The following is a 14,836-nucleotide window of genomic DNA, read 5'->3' on the forward strand; positions in this document are numbered from 1 at the left end:
TTAGCTTCTCATTAATAGAAGAATCACTATTGGGCTTCCCTTGTGGCTCAGCTGGTAAAGAATCTGCCTCCAATGCAGGAGACCTGGGTTCGATCCCTGGGTTGGGAAGATCCCCTGGAGAAGGGAAAAGCTACCCACTCCAGTATTCTGGCCTGGAGAATTCCATGGACTGTATAGTCCATGGGGTGGGGAAAATTAAAATCTGTATTTCAGGCAGATTCTTTACCATCTGAGCCACCAGGGAAGCCCAGAAGAATCACAATTGCCATTTAATTTCTATTGCCTATGTATTTTGAGAACAAAGTCAAATGCTCAACTAATCAGTGCTGGGCTACCAAATGAATATGAAATGAACCGTGATCTCAGTCTTGTAATCCAAATAGAGTAATCCTCCCTTATCTGTAGAAAATAAATTCTCAGATCCCTAATGCATGCCTGAAACCACATGTAGAACCAAACCCTACATATACTATATATACTTTTTTCCTATACGTACATACTAGTGTTAGTCGCTCAGTCGTGCCTGACTCTTTGCGACCCCATGGACTGCAGTCCACCAAGCTCCTCTGTCCATAAGATTTTCCAGGCAAGGATACTGGAGTGGGTTGCCATTTCCTTCTCCAGTGGATCTTCCCAACCCAGGGATCAAACCTGGGTCTCCTGCACTGCAGGCAGATGCTTTACCAACTGAGCTACAAGGGAAGCCCCTATACATACATACCTATGATAAAATTTAATTTATTAATTAGTCACAGTATAATATTAACAGGGGCTTTCCTGGTAGCTCAGACGGTAAAGCATCTGCCTACAATGCGGGAAACCGGGGTTCAATCCCTGGGTCGGAAAGATCCCTTGGAGAAGGAAATGGCACCCCACTCAGTATTCTTGCCTTGAAAATCCCATGGACCGAGGAACCTGGTAGGCTACAGTCCATGGGGTCGCAAATAGTCGGACACGACTGAGCAACTTCACTTTACTTCACTTCATAAGATTAACAACAATAACTAAAAATAGAACAATTATAACAATATACTGTAATAAATGCTATGTGAATGTAGTCTCTCCCTGTCAAAATACTCTACAAATTTAATGTCTTTTTCATCTTAACTAATAAGCACTAATCACTTACTGTGGCCATAATTTTTGTAGTCATAGGAGCAACAGCAAAATTAGCAGGAATTTCTTTTTCTGTCACAATATCATGGATAGAAAATTTGTTCTTACTATAAATCTAGCAACCTCATACAATTTTTTTCCTTTCATTATTAAGTTGAAAACTTCCACCTTTTCATTTAAAGGAAGCACTTTATGACTTCTCTTTGGCATATCTGGATTGTCAGCATCACCACTCTTTGTACTTTGGGACCATTGTTAAGTAAAATAAGGGTTACTTGAACAGGAGCACTGCGGTACTCTGACAGCTGATCTGATAACCAAGACGGCTGCTAAGTGACCAACAGGCGAGATACTCTGGACAAAAGATGATTCACATCTGGGGCAGGATGTGGCAGGAGGGAAATGGCATGAAATTTCATCATGATAATCAGAACAGAGTGCTTTTTAAAACTTCTGAATTGTTTATTTCTAGAATATTTCATGTGATATTTTTGGACTGTGGTTGACTGTGGATAACTGAAACTGCTGAAAGCAAAACTATGAATAAGGGGGGACTGTTGTAACCAAAAATAGTGGCTTATATTGACACTGAAACTATGTATCACTCAATGGAAATATGAGTGAATTGGCTGGCTTTTGGACCAAATTTCCTATGAGAGACCCTGTTGTTGCATGCGTGCATGCGTGCATGCATGCTAATTTGCTTCAGTTGTGTCCAGCTCTTTGCAACCCTACGGACTGTAGCTCACCAGGCTCCTCTGTCCATGGGATTCTCCAGAAGAGAATACTGGAATGTGTTGCCATGCCCTTCTCTACTGTTGTTGCCTACTCTACAGCAATTACCAGCTCCCCACATTCTTCCCCTCCCCATCTCCTCCTTCTTTGCTAAGAGAACCCAGATTTTACTCAGGGGACCCATGGCCATAGGCTTCAAAGAGGTGAGGACACTTCTAGCCCCAAGTGGGAAATCATGATTGACTGAAGCTAATGATGGTGTTCCCATTCTTCATAGGAAGTCTAACAAGGGACCTGGAGAAAAAGCTTTTCACTTTTGAAAATAAACATTCAAGGAGAAATCTCCCTTTTTGTATTTGCATGTTACACTTGCAACTACAGTGGCTAGCTTGAACTCGTAAAGGGAAATCTAGAAGATAAATCAATATGGTGAGAACGTCAGAGGAGAAGGATAGAGAGAACATGAGTCTTTGATGAAACACTAAAGATAATAAACCCAGAATGTATCCTAACAAGAAACCTTCCAGACTTCCTGTTAGTAGGTTACTTAATGTGTTGTTGCTTAGTAACAAACTCATATCTGACTTTATGTGACCCCAAGGACTATAGCCCACTAGGCTCCTGTATCCATAGTATTTCCCACTCAAGAATAATGGAGTGGGTTGCCATTCCATTCTCCAGGGGATCTTCCCTATCCAAGGATCAAGCTTGTGTCTCCCGTACTGACAGGTGGATTCTTTACCACTGAGCCACCAGGGAAGCTCCAGTTACTTAATTTACACATTGTTTAAACCATTTTGAGTTCTGTCTTCTGAAGCTGAGTACATCTTAACTGATATCCTAACCCCAGAAGACTTAGTCTTGGTTAAGACTAAGAAGCCCAAGATAACAGAGATAGTCCAACTTTCTTGATCCTATGATTCCTCCTAAAGGCATATGACTAAAGGGAGAAGGAGAAACAGCAAATTAGTACAGTTGTCCCTCCTTATCTGCCAGGGGTTGGTGCCAGGATGCCCTGAGAATGCTCAAATCCCTTACATAAAATGGCTTAGTATAGTCGGGATCCCACATCCATGGATCAAGGGTTCAACCAACAGCAAAATGAAATCCAAGGTTAGTTGAATCTGTGGTTGTGGAACCGACAGATCCTGTACAAAGAAAGGGGAGGAACTAAGGAACTGGGAGAAAATGGTCCTGACCATTTTCCAGTTACTGACTCTTCTTCCCACATACATTCTACTTCTCTTGACTAGCTACTAGCCCCCTTCAAGCTGCTCGTGTTAAATCTCTTGCGGATATCCCCAGAATGTTTTTAGTGGGACCTCAGATTCAGTTGCAATCCTGGGGGGGCGGGGAATGGCCCCTGAACTCATACATCTCCTGAGAATCTATGTCCTTGCTGAAATGCACCTTGTCTCATCCTAGACACAAACATAAAGTGCCACCCCCGACTAGCTGTCAGTAAGCTTTCACAGAATTGGTGATACCCGGAAAACAGCTCAGTCAGGTAGCAAGAGGATTGGATGAGCTGCCCATGAGCCACTAGGTGTGTATCCCATGGATCCTGCTGAGCATCAGCAAGAGTAACTGTTGCCTGAGAGGGCACAACCATGGAAGGTAAAGTACAGGAGCTTCTCAGAGCCACCAAATAAAAATGAAGAAAAAGCAGAGACTAACAACAGCCTCCATTTATCAGGGGTGAGTACACGGTTGTCATTAGCAGCTGTTCCTTTCCACTAATGATAGGCAGCAGGATTATATCTGGGAACAAAATGCCCCACAGTACAGTTTGCAAGAATAAAAACATGCTGTGGAAGGACATTCTAAAAATCTTCCCTGGAGACTTTTTCTCATCAAATTATGTGTGTTGGTATATATATATGTATGTATATATATCTTTATTATATGTGTATGTATATATTATATGTGTATGTATATGTGGAGAGATTGATTCCACATGCATGTAAAATGAAAGGGGCAATACTTAAATACAGCCTTGTAGTAGAGATAGACAAGTTATTCTCCAATCCTATTAATCTGTGATAAGCTATATCCAAAAGACACATTCTGCTCCCATCTCACCAATGATTATTGTCATCATGAATTATTCTTGCACTTGTTAGTCAATTCCTTTTTTCACAGACTTGACTAAAGAACTCTGCCTGCCATTTCAGCTGCACTTCTGCGTTACCACTGCTTCTTGTATCCTCATTGTTTCCCTGGGTCTCTGATTTCATCCTTTCCCCCTCTCTTCTTAATCCATCATTCTTTGTGAGACACTGTTGGCTGAGCCCTGCACAATAGACCTTGTCTCACCCTATTTACCATGCCCAGTAAATCTATTAGTCTCAGTACACCATCAGCTTTTAAAAGTGCCCCTTTCACAGGCCCCTCCTTACCTGTTCTAATGACATTGTTCCCTCTCCCACTGCCCTTTTAACACTCCTGTCATTAAGCTCCAATTTCACTTTGCTTTTGATAATGACAAGATGGCTGCTCTCTATAATCTTACCCTGGAGCCTAACACAGAAGACCCGTACAGCAGCAGCCACAAGAGATACCTATTGATTGCTCCCTTTGCCTCTCCTTCCTCAAGGTCCCAGGGCTGTTATTGGTATTTGCCCAGTCTAAGCTAGTTCACAGATGGTTGTAATCGGTCATTTCATTGACACAGAATGGGGGATATTCTGAACAACATATGCAGTTCTCTCTTCCCCTTTCCTTCTAAGCTTTATGCTCAGACATTTGGATCCCATTTGCTCCCTCGAATATGGACTTGCTGAGTGCATTTCAACGGCCAGGCTCTGATTTAGGTGTTACGAAGGCAAGAAAAATGAGATCCAGTCCCTTCTCAAGGTGATTCCATCTGAGGAGGGAAGATGGGAAGGTGGGCCTGCTGACCAGCAATTATGATATAAGGAGCTAATTGCTTGGTGCAAGCCAGAGGGACTTCAATCCCATTGGCTTGCATTTTGTTGCTCTGTTAAAAATTGTCTGTGCAGAGCAGTCTCGAAGTGGACTACACCAAAACAAGAGCAGTGTGTGCGCTCAGTCGCTCCATCATCTGACTCTGTGACCTCACGGACTGTAGCCTGCCAGGCTCCTCTGACCTTGGTTCAAAACCTGATTCAGGTTGACTAACCTGAGACGAATCACTTACGGCTTCAACAAAGCCTCAGTGTCCTCAGCTCTAAAGGCAAATAATAGTAGTACCTGCCTCTCAGGGGCTACTGTGAGGACAAAATGGAACACATGGGAGGTTGCTAGCCCAGCACCTGGCTCTCCATCATTGTTAACTGGGGTGCAAGCCCTTTTCGGAGTTGCTAGAAAACCTCTAATTTCTGAGGCCTCGTATTCCTTCACTAAACTGTTTCTCCTACTGCTACTGCTAAGTCACTTCAGTCGTGTCTGACTCTGTGCGACCCCATAGACAGCAGCCCATCAGGCTCCACCATCCCTGGGATTCTCCAGGCAAGAACACTGGAGTGGGTTGCCATTTTTTCAGGAGGGTGGTTTTATTTGAATAAAAGTGTGAGTCAAACCAGCTTCAACTCCACTTGGGTTGAGGCAGCTCAGTGAATTCACGACCTGCACCTTAACTCCGGAGTACCTGCTCCAGTGAGATTTTATGCTCAGGAAAATTAGAATCTCTTCTGGGAATTTATTCATGTCATAAAGTGGAGCTGCATTTATTACCATCAACAGTTTTTACTCAAGGCTCAAGGGGACCCAGGGGCCTGAACAGCAAGAGGGTTCTACGTCAGAAGAAGCCATATTAACAGGCTTCCTATTCAGGCCTCACGTCCATTGCCTGCATACCAAAGTCCTTGAACCCACCCCTCCACTGCATTTCATTGCAACAAGAGACCCCCACCTCCACCTCAAGAGAAGGGGTTTACGCAAATATTCTCCTCACCTATTACCATCCCAATCACTGCATGGATCAATTGAAGGGCAATGAAAAATGATTATTGAGCCATATATAGACCACCCCAGCATTTTTAATGACAGATCATACAAGAAAAACAGAACTTCTTTTGTTTTGCTTCCATTCAAGATAATCTTATCAGGAATGTCAGGATAAAAATAATACTGCCATCAAAAGAATATTCAATGCCCCTTCAGGCACTTTTTCAGAATTCAGAGTGTTGGCACTTATTTAAAAACCAAATACTGAAGAAATGCATAACTTAGAGAGCTCAGGTGCTCAATTAGCAGAGGCTGAGGAAAAGAATGAGTCAGGGAAATGCTTCCCCAGTATGTAACCTAGCCTTTAGCCCCAACTTTTCCAACTCTTGTCAATGAGCTGAAGCCTGGTGTTGATGTTAAAATCATCCGACAACTTGTAACTCAACTATAAGCAGTTAGACATAAGCTACAAGTGTCTATTTTTACACACCAGCAGCAATTCCCCCAGGAGCCCCAGCCTTCTTTCAGCCTGCTCTTCTGTCATCCCCAAGAACCATTTCCTCCTATGGATGTTCTATTCTCTTGTTGGATGCCTTTAGAAAGTTACTTTCCAGTTCCTAATTACCTCAAGCAGTTGACTAATGCACCTCCTAGGCTCAAACCACTGTGGAGTATCCATTTTAACACTCAGCACTATCACTGACTGGTGTCGAGATAGTGGGGGGTAGGGGTGGGGTGGGAGATTGCTTCCGTGCCTGTCAGGAAAACAACAGTTGTATTCATTGGCCTCCCAGGAAACTAGGATGCCTTGCCATTGGGGATGGGATTTTCCCCCAGGGGAACTGGCTGATGTACCATCCAACACACCAAAGAGGAATGGCTTTATTCTGCCCTCTGCTCTCCTTGGCAGGGGTTACATCATTTGCTCAAGTACCATCATCAACAAGTCTATATATACACTGCCTACAGAAAACTTTCTATAAGCCAAAAAGCAGTTATGATAAATACCATTAAGACAATGTTCTCTAGGTAACACAATACAGTGCCCAGGCCATGGCTTACTTATTTCAGAAACTATTCCAATTACCAAAAAGCACTCAGTAAAGACTTGAGGATTAAGTGACTCCTTGATTGATCTGGAATTAGTCTATTAAATACTCTGAAATCTGCATTTGGATATAAGAGGGTGAGATTTTTACAGCAATGGTGTTTGCTGCCAGAGCATTAGTTTGCCCACATTTTACAAAAAAGGGAGGTACTGTCACTGAGGTTTCTTTGTTTCTTTACACAAAAATATAAAATCTCCCAAAAGAAAAAAAAAATCATTAAGAGAGGAAAGGAAATGTTCTTATGGGATTTGGCTTTCGTTGTTAAAGAAAAATCAACATTTTACCTGTACTGTTAGTGGCAGTTTATTCCCAGGTGCCATTTGAGTCCTACTTTTAAAAAGTGATCAACAGTTAATTGCTAGTGTTTTAACTCACTATTCAACCATCTCTTCCTTTCTTTCCACTAACAGTTTCAGAAAACAATCCAGTGTCAGGAGAAAGTTTTGAAAGGGCAGAATTGTTTAATGAGTATAAACATGGAAAACAGTTTTCCAATTTAAAAATGTAAGTCTGCTGGACACTTCTATTTCTTCCTTAAGGCACCTATTAGGATCTTCTGAGTTCACCCAACACTGAGCTCACTTTGCCTGGTAACTGGGGGGTAACTTCTACTTTGTGAACTTTACAGGAAATAAAGAGACCCAGAGTGACCTGCCCTCCCTAAGAAGCAGCCACATTGACCTGGCATCACAGAACATGCCATTTTGCTTTGGGAAGGTTGTCTCGAGTCCCTGACACTCACCTTTCGCACACATTTCTAGGATGACCTGCACATCAGTTTCCAGAAGTCTGCTATATCAGTGAGAAAAAGAAACGCTGAACAGATTGCTGCAAGATCTGAGTCTGAGGCCTGGTGCCCCTCTTCAGGGCTTCCTTGGTAGCTCAGCTGGTAAAGAATCCACCTTGCCGTGCAGGAGATCCTGGTTCCATTCCTGGGTCAGGAAGATCTCCTGGAGAAGGGATAAGCTACCCACTCCAGTATTCATAGGTTTCCCTGGTGGCTCAGATGGTAAAGAATCTGCCTGCAATGTGGGAGGCCTGGGCTCAATCCCTGGGTTGGGAAGATTCCCTGGAGGAGGGCATGGCAACCCACTCCAGTATTCTTGCCTGGAGAGTCCCGATGCACAGAGGAGCCTGGCAGGCTACAGTCCACAGGATTGCAAAGAGTCAGACATGACTGAGGAAGTAAGCACATCACAGCACAGTCCGTATGCATGACACAAATCTTCCTGAGGCTCAGGGGCCTCACCTGTACAATTAAGAACCAGACGAACATCTCTCACCTCCCCTTCAGCCCTTTTCCATGATTCCTCACTAAGGCACCACAGATGGTGTGGCTAGGGAGGGAAAGAGGAAACAAAAGGGAGGTGAGAGTGCATGCAGGTGCCCTAGCTACTGAGCACCTTCTGGGAGGTCATTTTCCCCTTCATTAATCTTTTATCTGATTTTCACCAAGGGGGTAGAATGGTTCACAATGAAATAGGATTCTATGCGCTTTAATATATAGTAGGAGCTTAGTTACTTGAACTGAGGAGCCCAACTGTGTTTTGAAGAGGCCCTGAGGCATAATAGAACAAGCTCTCCTTTCCGTGAAAGGATGGAATTGCTCACAAATACCAACACAAATATAGTCTTCTCATGCCATGACCAATGATGTGCATCTGAGAAGTAACTGTCCAGGACAGAGGCAGACTGCTACAGCCTGGACAAGAATACATTCCTGAAGCTACATCTTCAGCTGAGGCCCATTAGCAGGGAACCATCCTGAGGCAGAGGATCAGGCAAATTTCATAAGACAAAGTGAGGCAGAGAAAGAGGAAGGGAGGGAGAAAAAGAAGGGGGAGGGAAGATATGGCATGGGGAGACAGAAAGTAGAAAAGAGAGAAATAGGAAAGATAGAGAAAGAAAGAGGGAAGAAGAAGAGGAGCCTGGGGAAAAGGGGTTAGGCCATTTTGCTGCTTAAAGAAGAAAGACTGAGAGAGTGTTTGTTTGGTATGAAGTCTATTTTTACTTTTAGACTTTCTGTTTTCATTTTTCTATCCACTATAATCCTCTGTTCTGTATCCTATCTTGTCCCTTCAGTGAGGCAATAGTAAACAGTGTCTTGACTTTTTCACTGTTTTGTCTGATAGATACTATGGCTGTTCACCAATATTCCAGATCTCCTGTGAGAACCAGGCTGAGAGTGCATTTCCTTGCTCCCTTGAAATGGAGCAGAGACGGTGATGTTTTGTTAATGGAATGCGAATAAAAATAATGTGTATTTCTTTGGGGTGAAACCACTGACTGAGAGGCTTTTTTTTTTTTTTTTTTTTTTTACAGATTTCCATTTTCCCAGGGCTTCCCCAGTGGCACACGGTTCGATCCCTGGGTCGGGAAGATCCCCTGGAGGAGGGCATGGCAACCCACTCCAGTTCTCTTGTCTAGAGAATCCCATGGACGGAAGAGCCTGGCAGGCTTCAGTCCATAGGGTCGCATAGAGGCAGACAGACTGAAGCGACTAAGCCGTAGCAGCAGCATCCTCCCATCAATGTGAACAACAAATCTCTGAACTTTGGAGGCTTCATCAGCCTGGGTCTGGATTCAGAAAACCTGGATCAGAGGCCCCAGTTGCCCATAGTGAACATGTGTTGTAAGCAAGAGATAACTTCCTTGTTTTAAGACACTAAGGCCTAAGGGGTTCTTATTGCAGCACAACTTAGCCTAACCTGACTGATACATTGTTATTATTACTGATTACAATTAGTTTAAGGCTATCAGATACTGTTGGGTATAGTACAATTTTGCAAAAATTTCTAATGCTTAAATAAATAATTAGATTTTTCAAAGAGTAGGTTCTGTTCACAAAGAGTTCTTATGCTCTTCTGCTGGGCATGGAGTTAACCAGTTGCAGTTTCATCTAAACAGAACGTTCTATATATTTATAGGACATCGAGTCTAAAAGGAAATCTTGGAAAAAATACTTTTGCCTTCATCGTAGATATTTTTCAGAAATTACTATTAGTGAATAATGTTTATGAGTATAACAGCTGTAAACTTGTCAGAGATAGACATGAAAAAAATAAAATTATTGTCATGATTTTTTATCATCTCCAATATCCTGCAGCTAAGCTCTCAGTGATTTTTAACACCAAATAAAACCCAGCCAATTCAAAGCAGGTTTATAAACCTAATAATCCTGTGAAGTGGAAGCTGTAGAAATAACTAGATTGATCTAAAACATTTTTAAGATAAGCACTTTTAGCTAAAGGAATTAAATATTGAAGAATGTACACATATGCAAACATTGCCTCACCTTTCCTGAACAAAATCATATCCAGCTATTGGCATCTTTAATGCAAAAATATAATCTATTAATATAAAGTCACTAACTTGTGGTGGCTTGCATAGCCTGGAAATTATGGCCTTTCTCTGCACTCTAAGCCAGTAACAACCTAACATAAGGGAAGTATCTTCACAAAGTAGGGAATAGATTAGCCATTTCAAACTCCATGTCATTCCCCATGTTTTGGAAATATCTTGGCAGAAATATAATTGTAGGTCCTTAATCTAGCAAAAAAACTTCTCCTAAACTTGAAGTGCTGCCAGATATGAGAGGAAAGCCCAAGAACAGAAATGCCATCATTCTTCAACGCAGGTGGATGGACAGCAGAGAACCTGGATTGGAAACAGCCTGTAAAAGTCAAAGGAATGTGATAAAGATAGATCTGAGCAGAAAACGGAACATTATGTTCATTTCTTTCCATGTCCAGAAGGATTGCTGGTGCTGAACTGAATCAGTTCAGTTCAGTTCAGTCACTCAGTCGTGTCCAATTCTTTGCAACCCAATGGACTGCAGCATGCCAGGCCTCCCTGTCCATCACCAACTCCCAGAGCTTATTCAAATTCATGCTCATCAAGTCAGTGATGCCATCCAACCATCTCATCCTCTGTCATCCCCTTCTCCTCCTGCCTTCAATCTTTCCCAGCATCAGAGTCTTTTCAGATGAGTCCATTCTTCGCATCAGGTGGCCAAAGTACTGGAGTTTCAGCTTCAGCACCAGTCCTTCCAATGAATATTCAGAACTGATTTCCTCTAGGAACTGAATAAGACCTCACTTTAAAGGAAGTTTCCCAGACCTACATCAAACCGTATCAGTAAGTCCCTACACTGAACAGACTTACAGGTTAAGACAAGCTGGTGTCAAATCAATTCTAGTAGAAAATAAACTTCACATCCATTATTTCTTAACAAATTATTTTTCCTTTACAATAAATCAAAAGACTCCCTTTTTCATGATTTCTTATTTTTTTTTACTTTTGTTGAAAGGTTTATAAATGATTTGTCGTAAAGGACAGCTATCTCCACAAAATTCATCTCCACTGTATCTTAATCATAACTTAAAGACTCAAAATATCTTTAGTAAACAGGCATATGCACTAATGGAAGTTATAAGGAATAAACACAATATCAACATAAAATGATTTTATTTACTTTTAATAATCAAAAATAAGCATAGACCCATAAACCAAAGAAAAGAAAGAGCTTAGCCTCCAGCTATGCAAACATTGCCTATTATTTTTCAGTCTTTTCCTATTGAGAAATAATTTTTCAAATGTTTCTGATTCTCATTTACTGTATTGCAATTTTTTAAATTATCAAAATATGCACTGAGAAACACAGTACTTTCATCATAATCTTTCTGGTTGTAAAATTCTAAGACCAAGACAGTGAACATGCATGCTCATGAGTTAACAAGATGGTTGGAAATTGGTATATTTACTTTTGCTTCTTTTCAACCCCAAATAATAAACCCTCAATTCATCAGAAGACAAAAATGTAGTCTATTTAAAGCTAACTAACTCACTTTTCTGGTCAATTTAAAAAAGAAGTGTGCTAAGTCGCTTCAGTTGTGTCTGAATCTATGCGACCCTGTGAACTGAAGCCCCCCAAATGAGGAAGGATTGTCCTCTGATGGGAAGAACACCTCCTCCCGTGGGGTCTGATTCTTTGCGACTCCGTGGACCTGCCAGGCTCCTCTGTCCATGGAATTCTCCAGGCAAGAATACTGGAGTGGGTTGCCATTCATTTACTCCAGGGGATCTTTCCAACCCAGGAATCGAACACAGGTCTCTGGCATTGCAGGCAGATTCTTTACCATCTGAGCCACCAGGAAAGCTATTTAACTTACTCTGGTCAATTTAAAAAGAATCAGTGTTCCTTATTATCTTAAGATTTTATTATAAAACAATTTGTCCATATTTTGTCTTTAAAATTTTTTTTACAATTTTATAAGGTGAATTAATATTTTCCTATTGTAGTAAATACATATTATTAAAGAGAATCGATCCTTTCTTTAAAAATGTATGGTCTTTCGGGGCTTCAAGACAGAACATTCCATATCAATATAGGTGATAGAGATAGAGCAAAGATATAGGACAGCTGCTCTCAATAGGATTAGGGGTAAAGATGTAAAAATCACGATGAAGATTTTTTCTTTTTAATTACATATATCTATCCCCATTTAAGATTCAGGAATGTGTGTGGTCTAGGAAAATTCTTCTAGTGATCCTTAGGTTCACTGCATTAGAAAATTGGGTAACTCTTTGAATATAACAAAGCAGTATTACATGTTTGTTTTTTTTACTACATTTCCATATTAAAATATGTTTTCCTCTAAAAATTATGTGCAGGGGAAAACCCGATTTATTTACAGAATTGATCCACTGAATTCTTCTTAATTAATGTTTTAACTGCACGGCTAACTCTGTTTTTCTGTCTATCTATATAGGCAAATACATCATCTTTGTCTTTCAACAAATTGGAAACATTTGCTTAGAGAATGAATCTGGAGAGTTGACTATCACTACCAAACACTTCTGTCTTGTAGTTAACTGGCTTTGCTGTAGCCTGCCAGGATGAAACAGCAGCCGATGGGCCAAGTCTAAAACACAGAAAGTGAAATGGCTCTATTAAGAAAGAGATTAAAGCATCATGCTTTGTAAACTAGGCTACAGCCCCAAACCACAAAATTATCACGATGCATGTGATTGGGAAGGACTAATTAGAAGAGAGGATGTCATTTTATTTTCTAACCAGCCCTCTTTGATCTGAAACCCTGACACCCCCTCACTTGTTGCCTAGCAACACTTCTTTGTATATGTAAGGTTACTCTATTCCTGCATTGTTATTCAATTTATTTGCCATTTTAAGTGTCCTTATCGTCTTTAAGATTATCCCACCCTAGAGTGATTTGCTTTAGGTTCCAAAATACCAGAGGGCAGTCAGTTAAGTGGATATAAACCTCACTGCAGGGCCCACTGCCATCTCCCAATCTGTGCTAAACAAATGCTGTAGATTTCGCCTTGGTCTCAGTGATTTTTACTGGAACCCTCCTCTCCTGCAGCCTCAGCCAACCAGCCTCCACCTCATTCACAAATTACTGTCATTGCTTTCATCCTGATTGAAAATATATATGCAGGACTGTTTCTTTTTAACTCGGTGGAAAAATGACTATCAATTTAAACGTTAACTGGTGTCCAATCTAATCATGAGGCTAAAAACAGCATTTGCTTCTGTACATTCCATGGTTTCTCAGAAAATCACCACCCAACTAAACTTCACGATTTCACCTAAACCCTAGCAATATGTAAATAGGTAATCAGCCACATTTGGAAATGTATTTCTTAATCAGGTAGTTTAGATGCATAATCACCTCCAAATCAAACCATCATTAGAGGCCATTAACTCTTGAAGGAAGGAAACTCAGTTGGCAGTCAGAATTCTATCATAGAGATGAAGAGATCCCAGATCTACCTTTAATTTCTGTAGCACTCTGGGTATATGCTCTTTTGTTCTTTATGCAAAAGAGTTGCTTCTTTCTGTTTCTTTTGTTTGTTTTTTCTCCTTAAAAAGAGAACTCTGATTCTTTCTTAAAGCTGGATAAGAATTCACAAGCTTAACAAAACAGTCAACATATAGTACCTGAGTTCTTAGAAAAGGGCCATTACTTCTTTACTGTTTCTATTTTCCCCTCAGCCAGTCATTTAAAAATCACTTCTAAAGCGGAAAGTTTAAATACCAACAGAATATCAAACTCTAGTACACTGTAATACACAGTATCTAATGTATAATTTAATATACATACTAAAGATACAATTTGCTCAAAGGAGTAACACAATAGTAGCAGTAACACAATATTGCTCATTCCAAAATAACCCCTGTTGCCAGAACCCACATTCCCATTCACTGCAGCACCCAAATAATTCCAAAACGGTTGCTGCAGTTCTTTTAGGGTTTTGTAGAGAAAAGGAATTTGAAAGCATTTGTTGTCTATCTCCTACTGCACTGGTTGAGGGATATGACAACAGGTGGACCTAAGTCCTAGGATATGAGACAGTGGGTTGTATGGCCTGCCAAATTTAGATAACTCAATTAAAACAGCCCCATTCACCCACACCAATAAAAAATGTTGGGAGCTGGGGGAGAGGAGGGCACACATGGGTGACAACTGCAGATTTTCTTCTCTGGGGTCATTAGCTATGTTTATATTTCTATAGTATAACTGTGTGATAAACTAGCATGGTTATTTTTGCCTCTGCCTCATCACTCAGTGCAAAAGGGCAGAGGTGAGTGCCTATAAATTCACACAGCTGCTGCCTGGGAGAAAGCATTTGGAAAATAACTCAACAACATGGACCTTTATTTCCCTGAAAGAATTGTTCTTTGAGGAACAGTCTCCCCTCTAAACCAAAAGAGCACCCAGCCTCCTGCAAAACCTGCCAGGGTTAAAGAAAAGTATAATTTCTAGTTCTTGTGCCAGCCGGAGGTATGCAAAGATTTTCTCAGCAGGAAGTCACTCATAGACATCACATGAATATTTAAACAATGGGAAGCCAGCAAAAAGATTCTTTCACGCTGCAGGATGATAGTGACTTCTGAAATTATCACAATTATCATTCCATTATTGCAAAACAAATGACCTGAT

At 41.0% G+C, this 14,836-nt stretch overlaps 1 non-coding gene across 1 annotated transcript; it reads right to left on the bottom strand.

The window, feature by feature from the left end:
* Positions 1–630: 630 nt before the first annotated feature.
* Positions 631–702, bottom strand: TRNAC-GCA. The gene has a single exon. It is a non-coding gene; the product is annotated as a tRNA-Cys (tRNA).
* Positions 703–14,836: the final 14,134 nt, after the last annotated feature.

The sequence above is a fragment of the Oryx dammah genome, unplaced genomic scaffold, assembly GCF_014754425.2.
Source record: "Oryx dammah isolate SB20612 unplaced genomic scaffold, SCBI_Odam_1.1 HiC_scaffold_27, whole genome shotgun sequence".
Taxonomy (NCBI): domain Eukaryota; kingdom Metazoa; phylum Chordata; class Mammalia; order Artiodactyla; family Bovidae; genus Oryx; species Oryx dammah.